Source organism: Molossus molossus, unplaced genomic scaffold, assembly GCF_014108415.1.
Source record: "Molossus molossus isolate mMolMol1 unplaced genomic scaffold, mMolMol1.p scaffold_m16_p_18, whole genome shotgun sequence".
In the NCBI taxonomy this organism is placed as follows: Eukaryota; Metazoa; Chordata; class Mammalia; order Chiroptera; family Molossidae; genus Molossus; species Molossus molossus.
Genome location: NW_023425353.1, coordinates 37313419 through 37332098, shown reverse-complemented (window position 1 = coordinate 37332098; position 18680 = coordinate 37313419).

Genomic DNA, 18680 nt, shown 5'->3' with positions numbered 1-18680 from the left:
TTACCTCTTCTAGTTTCTTTGCTTTTTTATATAAATGTTAGACTTAGCTTATCTACTTTGTTGAGTTTTCCCATTCAAGAGATGACAGTATATTTTTTCATTATTTAAGTCTTTATCAGCATTCTTTAATTTTCAACATACAAATCCAGTACATGTTTTGTGAGATCTAGAACAAAGTATTTAATTTTCTGAGCTACTGAAATTGCATTTTTAAAATATTTTGCCTCCGACTTCTACATTGCTAATGTATAGAAATGTGATTGAATTTTGAGTGTTGACCTTATTATATGTTGCAACCCTACTAAATACATTTATTAGCTCCAGGAGTTCTCTTGTAGATTGCTAGAAATTTCTACATGGGCACCCATATTATCTGAGAATAGGAACAGTTCTGTTTCTTCCTTTCAATCTGAGTGTCATTTTTTGCCCCCCTGCCTCATCCCACTGGCTACAACTTTCAATACGATGTTGAATATGAGTGGTGAGAGGACATCCTTGATTTATTCCTGAGCTTATGGAGAAAGTATTTTACTGTTAAGTATGATATTAGCTGTAGATTTCTTTTTATAAATACACTTTGGCAAGTTGAGAAAATTCTCTTCTAATCCTAGTTGGCTGAATGTTTTTATACAGAACAGTTATTGAATTTTGTCAAATGCTTCTCTGCATCGATTGATATGCTTGTGAAGTTTTCCTTTTGTAGATTGTTAATAGGGTAGATTACATTGATTTCTGAATAATAAACTAGCCTTTGATTCTGGGATAAACTTCAGTTAAGTGTGATGTATTATTCTTTTGATATATTTCAATTTGGTAATGTTTTATTGAACATTTTTTCATCCATATTTATGAGAAAGGCTCATTTGTAGGTGTTTTTTTTTCTTTTTCTTATGATGTCTTTATCTTCTTTTGGCATCAGAGTAACGCTGGCATCATGAAATAACTTGGGACTCCTAGGAAGGGCTGCTAAAAAAACGCATCCCTCCGAACTTCCCCCATAGTTCAGAGACGTGTGGGGTGAGCATCCATAAGGTTGGAGACTTTTCTAAGACCAAATCAAACAGAATCTCTAGGCTAGCAGACGGCTAAGGTACAAAAGCATGCCAGTGATGAAAGTGTGTTTTTGAAGATTTTACTGCCTTTTCCTATTACACTACTTGAGTATGCTACCTATGGTATTTCACTGTGGAGCCGTGGTTCTCAAGCTGTGGGTTGCGACCCCTTTGGGGGTCCAATGGCCCTTTCACAGGGGTCGCCTAAGACCATCGGAAAATACATATTTCCGATGGCAATTCATAACAGTAGCAAAATTACAGTTATGAAGTAACAATGAAAATAATTTTATGGTTTGGGGTCACCACAACATGAGAGACTGTATTAAAGGGTCGCGGCCTTAGGAAGGTTGAGAACTACTGCTATAGAGAGTGCTAAGGACTTCGAAATTCTTAATTGAAGAAAGGTGTTGGTGTCTGTAACCACATATGGTAGATTAGACCCTACAGGACAGAAGCAGGGATGTTTTAATTACTAAAATACTATTCTCAGTGTCCAGAGCTTCATATTATGTGAGGAGGTAATTTCAGTGGTATCAGAACACAGAAGCTTTCAGTGTTCCAACACTTGTAGGTATCCTTGCTATAAACCCTTTGGATAGTTTAATAATTTTGATGCAAGAAGCTGGGGCCCATCTTCTGTCCCAAATAGTTGTGCAGTTGCAGGAAGGACTCAACCACTTGTTTGTAGGTAGAGTCTGACATCTACTGTCCACAAATAATCTTTGCATGTTTGCTTTCATAGTTTAAAAATATGATTCATCAGAAAGAATATATGTACCCCCATGTTCGTAGCAGCACTATTTACAATAGCTAAGATCTGGAAACAACCCAAATGTCCATCAGTAGACGACTGGATTAAAAAGCTGTGGTACATATAAACAATGGAGTACTATGCAGCTGTAAGAAAGAAAGATCTCTTATCCTTTGAGATGATATGGAGGGACCTGGAAAGTATTATCCTAAGCGAAACAAGCCAAACAGAGAAAGACAAGTATCATATGATCTCACTTATTTGTGGAATATAATGAACATTACAGTCTGAGGAATGGGGTAGTCCCAGAGATGTGGAAGTGGGGTACAGACTGACAATCCCCAGAAGAGGGGGTAGTGGGGGAGAGATAAACCACAGAACTTATATGCATCTATGCATGAACAATGGACATGGACAACAAAGCTAGGGACAGGGTGGTGAGGGAGAGGGAAGGGTGAATCAGTGGGGGGAAAAGGAGAAACATCTGGAACAAAAATAAATTAATTAATTAATAAAAATAATAAAAATAACTATAATGTAAAAAAAATAAAAATATGATTCAAAATACAAATTAAGTTTTAGTGTTTCCTCTGAATGAATGAGATAGCAACTCTAGATTCTTTTATCCACAATCCAATGATCTTCCTTCTTCATTCTAAACATCACAATCTAGCTGAAATTCACCATCACTACTTCCTTAATATTGGGCCAGAACTTGAACTTTCAGTAATCTGTAGAAAAATGTTACTGGGAAAGCGGGTTATTATCAGTCAAACTCCAGAGTAGCTTATTACCAATGTACAGTTTGAGGTTCAATTAAGGTCTCCTGCTGCAGGAAAAAAAAACAAAAATCAAAACTTTTCCTCATTCAGATTTAAATTCTGTGGTCAGAGATGCAGAAGAGAAGATAGAAATAAGGTAGACCAAAACTTTGCAATTTCATTTCTCTTTTCCTGGAAACTTCTGCCCCTGAAAACAGGTTCCCTAGTTATCAACATTTGGATCCCAACTCATATATCATTTCTTAGAGAGACTTTCCTGACTCTCTGGGTTAAGTAGTCACTCTGCCGTCTCTACCTTATAGCCCACTACCCTGCTTTTGTTTCTCTTTTTGCTGTTGTTGTTTTAGAGAGGAAGGACTGGAGAGAAAAACACATCGTATCAGTTGTCTCCCAGAGGACTGAACCTACACCCTAGGTATGCGCCCTGGCCTGGAATCAAACCGGCATCCTTCCAGTGCATACATCACTCCAACTAACTGAGCCAGACTGGCCAGGGCCCTGTCTTTATTTCTTCATAGCCCTTGTCACTAACTGAAGCTATTTCATACATTTATTTCTCAATGTGTCTACTGTCCTTCTCCACCACCACACCCTCCTCCTGCCAGAGGTAAGGGCCATTTTCTTATTCACTGTTTCATTCTCAATACTTAGAACAGGACCTGATATATAATGTTAGTTTTAAAAAATTAATAGATACAATTATTTTGTTCCATCAGCTATCTGCTAGCCTAGAGATTTTGTTTGGTTTGCTCTTAGAAAAGTCTGTACCACGAATGCTCACCTCAAGCATCCCTCAACTACAGCGACTTTCTGAGTCAGCAGCAGTGAGCTGGGAAGAATTTTATGAGCTGCCCATCCTGGGACTCCTTGAGGATGTATGTGAATATATATATATATGTATATGTATATATTTGTAATTGCTGAAGGAAAATATTTATATAAATACGTTGGACTAATAGCAAATTTGATATTCTGAGCTCTGACAGGAACATTATTGAGATTGTCAGAAACTTGGAATCTGATCCTCAGATTCAGAGAAACTGTGGAAATAATTATTCCCGGAGTTCCAGTTACAGGTAAGATGGAGAAAGCACACTTCACACCTTCTCGCCTACTGAATATAGTCACAGAACCTAGACAGATTGCATGGGAAAACTATCTGAATAGTCTGAAAAGTAAATAGCAACCAGCAAATTGGGAAAGAACATCAAAATTCTGAATACCACCCATCTAAACCCAAATAAATCAATACTAACATTAATGTATATGATCTGAACATACTCGTTTAAAAACAGGAATTGTCAGAATGGATTAAAAAAACATAACCCAACTCTATGCCATCTACAAGAAACTCAGTTCAAAGTTCAAATATGATGTACATCAATTAAAAGTAAAATGATAGAAAAAATATGTACTCCTAACAGGAGAGTAAATATATATCCCATATTAAGCAAGTGTCACATCATTCATCTCTGCATTCATTCATCAAATATTTGTTGAAAATATTTGCTGCATTATTAAGACATTATGCTGCACAATTCTAGGTACTAACTCATAATCATTTTTTTCCCTTTCTCTGATCATTTTTTTAACCCTATCTTTATTGTTGAATGTATTACAGATGTCCCCCTCCCCCCCATTGACTCCCTCCTCCCTGTTCCCATGCCCCTCCTGCCTTCACCACATTATTGTCTGTGTCCATTGGTTATGCATATAAGTTCTTTGGTTTATCTCTTCCCACCATTCCTCCCACCTTCTGTTTGAGGTTCATCAATCTAACAACCAATTTGTACTTCTTAATCCCTTCACCTTTTTACCCATTCCCCCAGCCCCCACCCATCTGGCAACCAACCAAAAGTTCTCTGTATCTATGACTCTGTTTCTGTTCTGCTTGCTCATTTTGTTTGTAGATTCGATTGTTGAAAGATATGTATTTATTGCTATGTTATTGTTCATATTTTTGTTGTTATTCTTCTTCTTCAAGAAGACCCTTCAACATTTCATATAATACTGGTTTGGTGGTGATGAACTCCTTTAGCTCTTTATATGCCCATCGATTCTAAATGATAGCTTTGCAGGATAGAGTAATCTTGGTTGTAGGTTGTTGCTTTTCGTCACTTTCATATCTCTTGCCACTCCTTTCTGGACTGCAAAGTTTCCTTTGAGAAATCGGCTGACAGTCTTATGGGAGCTCCTTTGCAGGTAACAAAATGCTTTTCTCTCACTGTTTTTAAGATTCTCTCTTTGTCTTGAACCTTTTGTACTTTGATGATGATGTGTCTTGGCATGGGCCTCTTTGGGTTCATCTTGTTTGGGACTCTGTGCTTCCTGGATTCGTATGTCTGTTTCCTTCACCAAGTTAGGGAATTTTTCTGTCATTATTTTTTCAAATAGGTTTTCAATTTCTTGCTCTCTCTCTTCTCCTTTTGGCACCCTCATGATGCAAATGTTGGTACACTTGAAGTTGTCCCAGAGGCTCCTTACACTGTCCTCATTTTTTTTTTTTATTCTTTTTTCTTTTTGCTATTCTGACTGGGTGTTTTTTGCTTCCTTATATTCCAAATCAATGGTTTCCTTCTTGGCTCCACCTTCTCTACTATTGATTCCCTGTAAATTATTCTTTATTTCAGTTAGTGCCTCCTTCATTTCTGACTGGTCCCTTTTTATGTTCTTGAGGTTCTCACTAAGTTCCTTGACATTCTCACTAAGTTCTTTGAAATTCTCACTAAGTTCCTTGAGTATCCTTATAACCAGTGTTTTGAACTCTGCATCTGTTAGATTGCTTATCTCCATTTCATTTCATTCTTTTCCTGGAGTTTTGTTCTATTCTTTCATTTGGGACATGTTTCTTTGTCTCCTCATTTTGGCTGCTTCCCTGTGTTTGCTTCTATGTATTAGGTAGAGTTGCTATGTCTCCTAGGCTTTGTAGGGTGGCCTATTGTTGTAGGTGTCCTGTAGGGTCCAGTGGCACAGCCTCCCTGGTCATCCCAGCTGGGCCCTTGAGGTGCACCCCTCCTGTGGACTGTCTGCCCTTCTGTTGTACTTGAGTCCTGATTGCTGTTGGCACATCAGTGGGAGGAATTTACTCAAGCTGGTCAGCTGCAAGGACTGGCTATGTCCACTGACCACTGACCTCTGACTACCTTGGAAGATCAGCTGTGCAGGGGCCCACCACACAGAGCAAGACTTACTTCAACAGGGCTCTGGTATCCCCCTGAGTCCATTCTTTGAGTGTGTCACTTGTGGAGGTAGTTGGGTGGTGGTGCTTCATTGTGGTCTGAAGCTGTCCACTGGGTGTGCTGGCTCTGGGGCAAGGTCAGCCTCTGCCTGTGTTCTACCTGAGGTCACCAGGCATAAGCTACGAAGCGATCTACACACAGCTGCTTCTTGTGCTGGTCTTGGAGGTGCTCAGGCAAAGCCAAGCTGTGAACCAAGGTTGGTTGCTTCTAGTGCCAGGCCTGGGGCCAGTTAGCTAGAGGTATGGGGCTCACTGAGGCCAGGTGCTGTTTGTTTGAGAGAACTTAAGAAAATCCCTAACTTATAATCTTAAAAACCATATTTAAGAATGAATTATAATAAAAAAAACTAAAAAGAATGAATTCTATTAGTCAGGAGACTAGATAGATGAATGTACCTGAGTCATAGTGGGATCGGTAGAATCACACACACACACTCACAACCCTACAATCCAATACTTGAGATAGATTTTGATCCATTAAGGCAAAGTTTCATCAAGATTTCCAGGCAAAGTAGTTAAAAGTGGACATAAAATGAGAGGAGCAAAATTAGTTGAATAAAGCATATCATATTGTTATGACGTTGTATACCTTCCTTTTAAATAAGCATGATTAACAAAAACAAAGTAGAATATACACTAATCACCACACTATGGTCACCTAGAAAGTAATATTACAATTAGGAAAGAAGTTAAGACAAAGTTAGGAATCCTAACTGATTGGGGATATTATTTGTATTTCTATTCTGTTTTTGGTTAAACACTATCTTTGCTTTAATATGAGATTTTGCTTTGTTTTGTTTTGTTTTTATCATTTCTATTCATCCCATGCTGATCCAGGGACTTGGTCTGCTGATTAATATAATGCACCTTTAAATGTGTCTTTGAAAGATTATGAGTTAGTATGTTAAAATGTGCAGAACATAAATTCATTCCTTAAAGATAGTGAATTTTCAATAATATTTGATGAATGAATGCTTAAATGAATATGATACTTGTTTAATGTGAGAGGCATTTCCTCCCCTATTGGGATTTATAGATTCCAGCAACATTAGGTAGGATATTGCTACAATCCTGGAAGAATTATATTAGAAAACACTTTCAGAGTACACTTCCAGTATATTACATGCCATACACTGTTCTAAGGGCTTCACAAATATTAACTGGCTTATAATTTCAATAAATATTAAAGATATTATTACTAGCCCTGTTTTTCAGGTGAAAAGACTGATGCATAGAGAATTTTAATCACTTGCCTAAATTCATCTTTCTTAAAGTGTTAGTAAGTGATAAAAAATGGGATTTAGCCTAGCCGGTGTGGCTCAGTGGATTGAACATTGTCCCATGCACAGAGAGGTCGCCAGTTTGATTCCAGATCAGAGCACATGCCTGGGTTGTGGGCTTGATCCCCAGTATGAGGTGTGCAGGAGGCACCTGATGTTTCTCTCTCATTGATGTTTCTCTCTCTCTCTCCCTCTCCCTTCCTCTCTATCTAAAAAATCGATTAAAAAAATATATTTTTTTTAAATGGGATTTAACATCCACATAGTCTGGCTCCAAAGTACGTGCTCTAAACTGCTACCGTATTGTGGTCCAGTTGTTCTCAAAGTTGAGTGTACATCAGAGTCACCTGGAAGGCTTGTTACAACAGATTGTTGGGCCCCACCCACAGGGACTCTAATTCAGTGGGTCTAGGGTAAGATCCTAGAACTTGCTTCTCTAACTAGCTTCCAGGTGAGGCTGATCTGGTCTGAGGTTCGAAAAACATTGCTGAGTACGTTAGAGGAGGAAACAGCCTCTGCAGACGTTTCCTTTCTCTAACACACTCTGGTTGAAGATGTTCCTGGTCCTGGCCAGACATCACTCAAGCTTCTGATGCAAACTGTGAGAGCCTAGTGGATTTGGGGATTTCTTTTCCCTGCTATTTGACCATAAGTATTTTCTTCTTTGTGGTGATAACAAAGCCAGTCCTAGATTCTAGCACTTACCCAAATGAAATGATACCAGTGTTTATGACCACTGGGATTTTCTGTTGATTTCTCCCTTATTACCTGCCTCCTCCAGTTTTACCTAAGGTGTGCAGCAATTAGAAAATGACAGTATTCTGGGAAAAAATATTTCTTGCTCTTTTACTTTGCCTAAACTTGGTAGATCTCTCTAATTTTAGTTTCCTCATCTGTAAAATGGGGATGATAGCATTATTTCATAGAATTTGTCAAAGAGTTGATGGATGCAAAGCACCTAAGTACTTGGTACATGGTAAATACTCACTAAATAGTGGCTAATATCTATTATTAACAATAAGAATTGTGTAACATAATTCCTAACTTGTTTTCAGACAATTTCTGAAAAGCAGGGTGAAAGTTCATGATCTTGTGACGGGTTCGGGGGTGTGTTAAGACAGATGCAATGGCTGCTTCAGTGGAGAAGTGGAAGTGTTGTCATGAGTTGTGTGAAGTGAATTAAATGTGCATGAGGGTATGTGTTTTGCTAGGGACATGATCATGACATGCAGAATCATCAGTCACTCCCTTTTTTAGATTATTTTCAGCATATTCATAACCATCAAACATGGGAAACAATCCAAATACTCAACAACTAGTAAAATGAGAAACAAGTTGTTGTACATCCATACAGTAGAATACTATGAGGACATAAAAAGCAATGAGGTACGGGTACAGGAAACAGCACGGATGAACCTTTAAAACCTAATGCTAAGTGGAAAGAAGCCAGACATGAAAGACTGCATGTTAAATGATTCCATTTACATGAAATGCCAGAAAAGGCAAATCCATGGAGACAGAAAGCAAATCAAATGTTGCCCAAGCTTGGAGTAGGAACAGTGTTATCAGAGCAGTGCCTAGAAAAAGTAAGTACTCAGTAAGCCTCAGCTGCTGATATTATTTGAGATTACTTGCCCGAGGTCCTGGCCAGTTTGGACTGTGGTTGGAGTGTTGGCCTGTGAACCAATGAGTCATGGGTTCGATTCCAGTCAAGGGCATGCACCTCAGTTGTGATTGATCCCTGGCCCTGGTGGGAGGCAACCAGTTGATGTGTCCCTCTCACATTGATATTTCTCTCTCTCTCCCTCTCACTCCCTCCCACTCTATCTGAAGATATATAGAAAAATATGCTGGGATGAGGATTAAAAAAAAAAAAAAAATTGTTTGCCCGATAGGTACACACCTGAATTTAAACAATGCCCATCGTGAACTTAAGTCCTCCATTGAATGTGATACTTCTCAAATTAAATCATGCTCTTTTTTCAATGCAATTGAATACCATCCTTTTTTCCTATATGAGTTTAAATTTGTGTTTTCAACAGTAATTATTTATATTGCATTTCTCAGGATTGTTTTACTGTTGTTGGAAATTCTTTGGTCTTCAAAATATTTTGAAGTACTTTCTTGCTTTGGAGAGAGTTAAAAGGGAAAAAAAACAACAACACCCCACCATCCTAATTTCTGGAGATAACAACTATAAAATAAAGGGTGTGAGAAATGATCAAGGGAGATAGCAATGAGTCGAATTCCAAGAAAGCCTGAAGATCTGGGATAAAATGTGACTGGAGGCTATTGCCCTTGTAAGGATAAGAAACTTAGGTTACAAAATTAAAACTTAAAAGAATCAACACCAGAACTGGGGGTAGCTGTTCCCAGAAAATCTTTACAGACATTACTCATATGTTCAAGTACTTTATTTTTGCTACATGGTTGGCATATATAATATATAATAACATTACGCATATTAAACATCTTGTATATGCATATTACAAAATACAATAATTGTAGAAATACTCTAAACAACAAGAAAGGCTACAATTTACTGCAGAATAAGAAAGAACTATAGCAAATTGAATAATAAAAAAGTCAAAAGATATTCTTGCACATTATTTGAAATGACCTATATCCAAGAATATTTATTCCAACCTTGTCTGTAAAAGTGAAAGGTTGAAAAGAACCTAAATGTCTACCAATAAGAGAGAAGATGATGTACATTTCATCTATATAATGAAATAATTTTCAGCCTTCACAAGAATGAGGCAAATTATGTAGACCAATTTCAGAGATATATTGATAATAAAAAATGTAAGATATTGAACTGTGGGTATGGTTTACTACCATTTGTGTAAAAATCAACTATATATACAAACATATATCTATATATGTATATATAGATATATGTATGTGTATGTACATATACACACATGTATCCATTATTCATATATATAGTTATGTATGCATATAAGATATTCTGAATAATAGAACAATTGATGTTTCTAGTTCTCAGTTTTGTAACATCAAAAGATTTTAAAAAAACACAATCAAAGAAAAACTTAAATGCTATCACTTTTAAGTGTTGTCTTTTAGGGATCTAAATTTAACTTCACTGGTACCTCAATGAAACAAATTATAACTCCAGTAATAAATACTAATATTTGCAGCAGCATTTGCTATGCTCTTGCTATATTCCCAGGTACTTTCCCATGCACTTTAGAAGTGCATGGAAATCTTCACAATAACTCTGTGAAGTATGTATTATGTTTGTTCATTTTAAGATGAGGGAACTGAGGCACAGAGAGACTAAGTCACTTGTCTAATTTTCCCCCTCTCTTAAGTGAAGCATGGACGGTGACTGTTCTTCACTCATCAAGGACAAGGGACAGCCAGTACCATTTTTATCATCAAAGTTCTTGTCTGATTTCAGCAGGACCCCTGCCAGGATGAATTTCTTGGTCACTCTGAATACAGCACATACTGTGCCTGCCTCACCCTACGTCAGGCAGCTTTAATGAGCACTGAGAGGTGAACATATGCGAAATGTGTTAACATTGTAAAGGAAAATGACATTCATTCTGTGATTCTAAAATACTTAAGGCAGACAAGGTTTCACTATCTCAATACAGGTGATATTACCGTTTACATATCTGGTAATTTCTAAAAGAAAAATCCCTTTTCTATTTGGATTGCATGCATTTTTGGAAAGCTAGTTCCCTTTTTAAAATTAAGTCTAAAGAAACCTCCAATTGAAAGAAAATTGCATCATAAATTCTTAAGAGAGGTCATGGGGACAGGAGAGACAATAAGGACTGACTAAAGAAACAGAAAAAGATGGCAAAGAAAACAAATAATAATTGCTCCTGCTGACAAGCAATTAAAAAAAAAAAAATCTGTCCAATTTAAACTGTTTCATACCCTCTACTTTTAATAAGGACAGACCTGGCTTAGAACAGGCAAAATTCTGAAAATGATAAAATATAATAATTCAGATATGTCTTTTATAGGAGATCAACATTTTACCCAAAGAGAACAAATTGACAACGTCCTTAAGAGCAAACGTCTTGCCTAGAGTACTGGAGGTTTCGCCAGAGATGATAGAAAAGCAAAGGGAGATTTCTGACCTTTGTGTTTGGACTCAAACTTCCTCTCCTGGAAAACCTGGGCTTGTGACATATGCAGCATTGATACTTCAGCAAAACATAAGCAAGAAAATGATAGCCTATGTCGTGAGAGGGTGTTGGGACTTGCTCATTAAAGGCCTTTCTCAGCACGGTCAGTTCTAAATTGTAAGTCAGAACATTGTGTAAGGCAGCAGGAAGGTCACAAAGCAGTAAACATCTTTCCTCTCTAAACAGTGTGGCTTTTAAGGAGAATTGGATTGAGCAGATAACAGCATGGAACACAGTAGGAAGAGAAGAGAGTCTGGAGCAGAACAGAGTCAGAAGTGAAGAGCTGGGATAAAGACATCTATTGTATCGATTTTTATGGATTCTGCTGTTGAGCCTTTACTCAGAGATGGACCACGTTTTTGGTCTGGCTACTTAAAACTTCCTGATGCCAGAAAAGGGTGGAAAAGGGAGAAAATACCACCACTACCCTTCTTTTTTTTTTGGCAATAGAAATAGAAATATCAGCAAAAGGTATTGGTTTGTTTTCTTTATTCCTTTTATCAGCAAAGCCACTGTACAGCTATTGTTTGCTGGCCTAACAAAAATGAAATCAAAGCTTTCACCAAACAGCCTTCTATTCTTCTGCCAAACGCTGAATCAACAGACTAGCTTCTGCAACAGCTTGCTTTAATGATCCTAGACAGTTTCTGTTCGTGTCTTGTACTGGGCCACAAAGAGGAAAAAGGTATAATGGCAATCAGAATTGTACAGAATTGTACAGAAATGAAATTAGGGCTTTGAAGGCTATTTGGGCTGGTGTCAGATCAGTTCCTCAGGGAGACAGAACTGGAATTATTGATTAGCTTCCTACTACATGGTTTGTAGTTATTTTATTTGTTACAAAAATGTTTGGTAAACATTTTTATGTAAATCTCCATCCTTTCCATTCAACAGATTGCATGTAAGTATTCTTTTTTTTTTTTTTTTTAATCCTCACCGGAGGACATTTTTCCATTTTTTGTTCAGGTAGAGTGGGAGGGAGAGAGAGGAACAGAGAGAGAGAGAGAAACATCGATGCGAAAGGAACACATCGAGTGGCTGCCACCCGCACAACCGGCCAGGGCCGGGGACAAACTGCAAACGAGGTATGCACCCTTAGCGGGAACCGAACCCAGGTCTCTCAGGACCGCAGGCCGACGCTCTAACCGCTGAGCCAAACCAGCCAGGGCGCATGTAAGTATTCTTAATAAATCCTTTGGCCATCTTCATAACCTCTTTGGAAATTTTGACGTATTGATTTTTAAGATCGTGACAACTCTACCTGACAAGTATAGTCGAAGTTTTTTTTTTTTTTATCCTCACCTGAGGATATTTTTCCATTTTTTGTACAGATAGAGTGGGAGGGAGAGAGAGAGAGAAACATCGACGTGAAGGGACACATTGAGTGGCTGCCACCCGCATGACCAACCAGGGCCGGGGACAAACTGCAACCGAAGTACGTGCCCTTAGCGGGAACCGAACCCGGGTCTCTCCGGACCGCAGGCCGACGCTCTAACTGCTGAGCCAAACTGGCCAGGGCTATAGTCGAAGTTTTGATGCAACATCAGACAAGCAACCTTATCTGATTTTGGGTTTGGGTTTGGGGGTGCTACATGATTCACTCTGGCCCTCAAATGGCAGAACTGAAGTTCAGTTCTCACAGTCCAAACTGTTAAGAGGCTTGAGTGAGCCCCCAGTGCTATGAGTAGTGATTTGTAATAACCATTATGGCATTCTGAGCTAGAGGGAGTCACACTTCCTTTTGGGACATTCAAGTCACCAGCACCTCCCACTTTGTCTGGTTTGTGGCACTGGATTTGCCATCTTCCTGGAAATCTGCAGGGGAAGAGATACTCGAGACCACAATCACAGAGGGACAGCAGCAAGGAATGGTGGGTTGCCTTTTTCAACAAAAACCACTCGAAGAATCTGAAACTGGATAATTGAAATGCCACTCAAGTCAATACAGACTCTTACAAACAACATTAATTAGGGTGCTTTTGTGATAAATGTTGGCCGAGTAATGAATGGACTGACCGTGTATGAGGCCTCTTTAACTCTGTTGATGGGTGAATGCCTTTTGGTCATTTATTAAGTAAAAGTCTCCTTGAGTGAAGTTGAGGAAGTGATAAAAAGTGAAGTAAAAAGAAAAAAACTAAAGCTGGAGAAAGAGAAAGAGAGAGAGATTAAACACGTCTGAAGATAAAACCAGTTATCCTTACTTATCCTTTATTTGGGTCATCTCCAGCGTTAACTGCCCATATGGTAATATATGCATTTGCATATGTTGAGCTAGCTTTCCCCTTTCCCCAAGACATCTTTTCTCAGCTAGAAGAACAGGTAAAGGAGTTAAGGAGTGAAACTAAAGAGTCAACAGCTTCTAGGACCTAATATTTTAATCTCTTTATACCATGTAGACTTGGACTCTGGGTGTAAGTCAGCTGATCATGTAATAAACTAAACACTAAGATACAGCCATTTTACTTATTAAAAAAAAAAATTGAAAATACTCTTTTTCCTCTTGACCCTATGCAGTTTAATTTCAGTGGATTTTGTATTATTTTGCAGTTTCACTTCCCCCTTGTCATTTCTTTTATTTCATAAAAACAGACTATTTACTTTCCATTTCTGTTACTCCTAATTTAGGCCACAAATGGGCTGGAAATGAGGGAGACTGCAGATGAGGGTAAATCATAGTTTTTGTTATTTAAAATTACAGACATAATGATATTTTTGAGGAGATAATTTATCTATAGGTCAAATTTTAATAACAAGATAATGCAATATTATAAAATTGACGTTTATAATAATAAAACACAAGTTGTAGGCCTTCTATGTTACTTTGAAAATGCACTAAACACAAAGTGTGAGTTGCACTATTTATTTTTCTTTCATTTAAAAACCTCTAACATGTTTAGTAGAATTAGTAACCAGAAGTGACTCCTGAATCAAGAAAAGATGACATTATGGCTATTAGAGTTTGTGGGTTAAATGAAGTGTAAGTGGTTTAGACCAGGGACTTTGAAATCTAAAACACCTGGTTTGAATGGTTCTGTGGCTTTCTAGTGATAAGACAATGGGAAAGCTAAATGCTTTCTCTAAAGCCTTGGGTTCCTCACCTATAAAATGGGGGTAATAACAGTGTGTTCCTTTAGGGTTGTGATGAAAATTGAATGAGACAATACATTAAAGTCCATACACAAAGTAACAGTACACACAGTAATTACTCAATAAACAACAGACATAAGACAGGATAATATATGACATGATAGTTCTTTGAAAACTGGTCCAAAATCAACCAGAATTTTGGGTTAACCAGAATATCTTTTTCTTGGCCTTTTGAGATAGTATAGAAAAACTTAATAACGAATTAATAACTTCGATTGGAAGGTACTAAATAATGATTTACCACATTTTGCTTGTTTCAGAACTAAGGCACCGTGGAGCCATAGTCTACTTGAATTTCTTTGTATTATTCATCAGGAACATTTTGCAAAACCTGGGCTTATTCATGTTTTAGAACCAATTTGTTTGCTGACAGAGATTTAAATTTAGGAATAAAAGCTATTTCCTTTTAATATTTGGATATAATTTTTTTTTTTTTTTTTTTTACAGAGAATGGAAGGGAGGAAGGGAGGGAGGAGGAGAGCCAGAGAGAGAGAAACACAATATGAGACAGACATATTGATTGCTTGCCTCCCATGCTCAGCCCCCAACCAGATGAGCAGGTATGTGCCATTGACCAGAAATTGAGCCTGAAATCCTTTAGTGCTGGGCCAATGCTCTAATCAGTGAGCGACACTGGCCAGGGCTATTTGTAGATAATCTTAAACTGTCTGTTTAATATGTATAAATATAGAAATAAGAATAATGACACCTTTTGGGCATGAACTATATTATAGTTTTTCATAAGAGCATTCTGGTATGGTTGTCAAGAATGAGAAAACTATGGCACAAAGAGGTTAAGGGACTTAACTGTGATTCTTTAACACTTTACATTTCTTTCAAGTGCTGATAACAACCAATGTATGAACGTAATAATTTCATAGCAGATTGAAAATTTTGTTCACTTCAAATCCTTCATGGAAAAAAAAAGGTCAGGTTCTAAATTTTTCTCAAGTCTGGTAATACTGAAAGTATTTGGATTAACTAGTAAGAATATTTGAATGGAAAAATCCTCAGCGATGTATCTATTGCTAAAAGAGAAGTATAGGGATTAATTTTAATAAGAGAAAAGAACACACAAAGGCCTTTTCCTTAATTGGTTAATATTTCAATAATGGTTTTAAATTGTTAAACCACAGACAGATATTTCATTTTCCTTCTTGACCCAACTCTGAAAATATGGTCAGAACTAGATAATTTTCTATAATTAAATGAAAGCATGTTTTTGATAATATAAAATAAGTCCAAAGTCTTTATATATGAACAGCATTATACTTTAAAAAAGAAATTTTCATTATTAAGAATAATGAAATCTATTCATAATAAAATTAGAGTTTCTGGGATAAAATGAACTGGACAGGGGAAACCAGGCTATTACTTATTTTTTTAAACGTGGAAACTATATATGGGCAGATACATTTGTATATATGCCAAGGAATCTTCATGTCATTTTTTTGCCACATGTTGCCAATAAATTTAAGTCTATGCAATATACTAATTTGGTATAGAGGAACACAAAAAACTACATATTTGTGGTGAGATAAACCTTGAGAAAACTACTGGAGACAAACAAAAAACAACCATATAAGAAATTAAAATGTAGTCCAGTAGATGGATGATTCTGTGGGAACTTCAAGCTTGCCAATTCAATGGAAAAGTATTTTCTGACACTGTGGCTCTGCACAAGACTTTCTGTAGCAGCACTGTCCAGCAGAAACATCATGGGAGCCATGTATAAAATTTCACATTTTCTAGTAGCTACATTTAAAAAAAGAAACACATGAAATTGATTTTAATAATGTATTTTATTTAACCAAATATATATCCAAATATTATTTCAACATGTAATCAGCACAAAAATTGTTAGTGCAATATTTTACACTTTTTCATATTAATTTTTAACTTCAAGTATTCAGTACTTGAACTAACCCAGTGGCTACCTGGGTTAGTGGCTACTGCAATGGAAATAGTTCAAATCTTGATGAATTATGTAGAGTTCTTAGGGATTTACTTAGGATCCGGGCATTGATATAATTAGGTAGGCAATTTAACAGCAATATAGAGTTTGATAAGCAGATGTTTGACTGTCTTGTGGGCTCCCTAAAATCTTAAGCCTCTCCTGCCTGTATACTAACTTATGACACTGGTAAAAGCTATTGATACCTAAGAGGCTGTGAAATACTATAAGTATATAGCACATAATTTAGAAGGCTATCCTCTGTGTTGTTCCCCTTTCTTGATTGTGAATTTGATAATTGTGTACCATGAAAGTGTCAGAAAAGCTAAGGCAAACTTGGATTTTGAATAGAAAGATAAATCCAGAAAGAGAAGTTTGAAGATCCTGCCTTGTATTTGTTACTCTTTTAAAAAGGGGGGTGGGGCATGGGACTGACTTAACAGAATAGGGAAAGAAGAGACAAGTCCTCCTATCCTTCCGGACTCTTGTGTTTAATATCAGTGTCTTAAGAAGGATACTACAAACTCGTGCAAATCTAATTAAGGGCAACCAGGCGATTTGTGAAAAGGCTTGAAACCCACATCCTGTAAGCAATAATTGAAAGCACAAGATATATGGCTTTTGAAGATGAGAAGCTGTGGCTGGAGTAGTTAGAAGGATAAGCATTGGAGAGGGAGATAGGATAATTAGCTGTACTGGAAAATACTTAAAGGGATAGCACATGGAGAAAGAAAAAAAAAACAAAAAAAAACTATTCATGAAAGAGACGGCAATACAAAGAAAGTGGTTTCTAAAACTGCAAACAAAAAACTCTTGGGAAGCAGGGAATTTTCCACTACAGGGAGGGACAATTAATGATGCCTAAGGCTCCTCCCAACTCCTATAGTCAATTTTATCTGTCCCAGATCCTGAACAGAGGGGGACAGTGTGGAGATTTAATAGTTCACTGGCCTTGATGTCACAAGTCCTGTGGCTAAATCTCTGCTCAACCTTTAAGAATTAGGTCACCATGGGCAAGTCTCTTGACCTCTCTGGGTCTGCTTAATCTATAAAACAAATAATACACCTCACACCTACTTCTGGGATTATTGGAAGGCTTTGCAACCTATAAGATAAAAACAGGTTTCTGTTTCCATGGGATAAACCAAGAAGACTTCTTAATTCAACCCTTCTGTATCCTTTTCCTTCTTCCTTTCTCCTCTATTTCGGGTTATGTCTTCCCACACCCAACTATTCCTGGTACCACCTCTTAGATGCACCTTATCTTAGTGCTGCATACAGGAAAGTCTAATGTAAATGCAGTCTTTTTCTACCCCAAGCTAGGGCAAAGAGTCAAGAAAGTCAAGAAGCAAAATCTGTAACAACTATTGTTTACTCTTTTCATCCTGCAATCGCCATGTCTAAAATATTAACCAATCATTGAATGGGATTCCAAAGAAATCACAATTTCAGAATTGCTCCACCCAGTATCAAACTCCTTATCAGAGATCTTTAAACTTCGTAAAATAATGTATGCATGCAAGCCATCCTATACCATCATATTTTGAAGTATGCAGCAGAATCACTTACTTTTGAACTATGGTCTTTAGAGTTCAGGTCCGAGAGTGGGGGCTGAATCTCTTTAATTAAACCTTTATCGACAGGTTAACACATAATATCCCCTTTTCTCTAACCTGACTCCCCTCCCCCAGCTCCTACATGTTCAGGGAGATGGTATCAAGCGCACAGGCTCTGGAGTCATAGATTGCTTGGGTTTAAACACTAAGTTCACTACTGTGGGGAGGGGCATTATTTTACGCGCAAAACGAGGATAATTTTGGTATGACAGAGTTAAAGATTAAGTAAACTCTTAACACGTTAATCACACACAATAAGTGGAGCTATCATATCTTTCTGGCCTGCCCCCAGCAAAAGGCCAAAGGCATCTCCCAAGCTCTGGTCTGGGTGACTGCCCAGATCAACCAAAATTTAAATCCTTTTCTACTGTGGTTCTGGGAGTCTCAATAGCAAGTGAACCTGCAATCCGGCCAGACGGGATACTAGCAGGGTGAGACCTCAGACTACCTCGTGGCACTTGAAGGCCAGGGCTAGTCTGGAGAAATGCTTTCAACCAGGACGTCGAAGGACTGAAAGTGCAAGACCCTGGGCTGGCTCAGCAACACCCCGCAGAAATCAGAGCCACATGCCGAGGGGCGTGTCCTTCCTTTCGCGCGTGCCCAGGGGCGTGTCCTCCCCAGCACGCGCCGAGGGGCGGGTCCCCTTCACGCGCTGCGTGGACTCCGGAAACCACATCCGGGCTCGCCTTGT